The sequence below is a fragment of the Odontomachus brunneus genome, unplaced genomic scaffold (genome assembly GCF_010583005.1).
Source record: "Odontomachus brunneus isolate Ranch 3 - 2012 unplaced genomic scaffold, Obru_v1 Obru_scaffold_069, whole genome shotgun sequence".
Lineage (NCBI taxonomy): Eukaryota > Metazoa > Arthropoda > Insecta > Hymenoptera > Formicidae > Odontomachus > Odontomachus brunneus.
This window is the reverse complement of record NW_022639519.1, coordinates 550,415-551,683: the sequence shown is the minus strand read 5'-3', so window position 1 is coordinate 551,683 and position 1,269 is coordinate 550,415. Positions and strand designations below refer to the sequence as shown.

The window sequence follows — 1,269 nt, the reverse complement described above, 5'->3', positions numbered from 1 at the left end:
CTCTCTCTCTCTCTCGCTCTCTCTCTCACTCTCTTTCCTTCCCTCTTTCAGAAAAGTACACGAGGGAGAAAGACAGAGGGAGAGGAAGCTCTCGATGCTTCCCTATATACGCGGTGTTGACAGGTGCCTCGTTCGTGAAAGAAAATAGCAAGCCGATAGGTTAGTCCGCCGACGCGAACTGAATGTGTTACTAGAACATACCTTGCCCTTCGATCCTATAAAGGTTAAACGATGCGAGCGCACGACGTACCTTACATGAAGACGTAATCAGATATCTCCGATAGTTATCGCGTCCCGTGAGACCCAAGGCTACAATTTTCAATGAAACTGAAAGAACCGTAACCTGAAAGTGCGTATAGCAGCAAGGAAATGCGAACCCGTATTAAAATGTTAGACCTACTTTTGACCTGAACTTTTTATCCTGTTTAACGCCTCTAAACGGCGGAGAACAAAATACCACTTGTAGATTCTTAAGAGAACCCCCTTACTGAGAAACTCTCAGCGAAGTAAGTAAATTATAAAATAAATTCGAAAGAGGTTAATGTAGGATTCAGAGTATCAGAACGGACGTTAAATGGAATATTGAGGCCGAAAGTGAAATCAAAATCTCGATGCGAGAAGGATTGTCCCGATACGCGGCGCGGGAAAGCAGTGAAAGTGCGTGTACATATCCACGGTAATTAATTATTTCCCATCGTCGCGGGAAATAAAAGTGGACGATGCGCTTAATTTTAAGGCTGCCGGTGTGACGTCAAGAGGGAGAATTATGCGTGATTTATTTACACGCCGGCGCTCCATATGTTTTACGTGCGAGAATAAATGGGCTCTCGCGGAGCGCGACAACAGTAGAGATTGACAAAACGAACTTGTAATATTTGCCGAGTACACCACGGTTTTGGTTTGTTAATCAATAAACGGTCGTATAATTCAATTCGAAACACCCCGTCCCGTGCTGCCGACGAAAACGAGTTACACGGCCATTTATTGGATAACAAGCCGAAACTTGGTCGAGTTTTTGACACATTTCACAAGGCCGTCACATCGATCGCGAGAACGCGGCCGCGTGGAAAAATTCATTCATCTCGATGTGCGCGCGCGCGCACATACACACACTACAAGAAAATAAATTATACATCATTTCCGCTTTTCGACGTCATAAGCCAAAAAGTAGCTAACGCTGGGTATTAAATCGCGTATTCGAGGATTGTAGATAGACCAAAAGAAAAAGCGACAGAAAGGGGGAGAGAGAGAGAGAGAGAGAGAGAGAGA

The 1,269-nt window shown here is 44.7% G+C and overlaps 2 protein-coding genes across 2 annotated transcripts in view; one reads left to right on the top strand and one right to left on the bottom strand.

Moving 5' to 3' along the window:
- Positions 1 to 1,269, top strand: part of LOC116846759 (5-hydroxytryptamine receptor 2A-like) — a 212,579-nt gene that overhangs the window by 183,271 nt on the left and 28,039 nt on the right. The window lies entirely within an intron of this gene.
- Positions 1 to 1,269, bottom strand: part of LOC116846760 — a 205,733-nt gene that overhangs the window by 195,232 nt on the left and 9,232 nt on the right. The window lies entirely within an intron of this gene.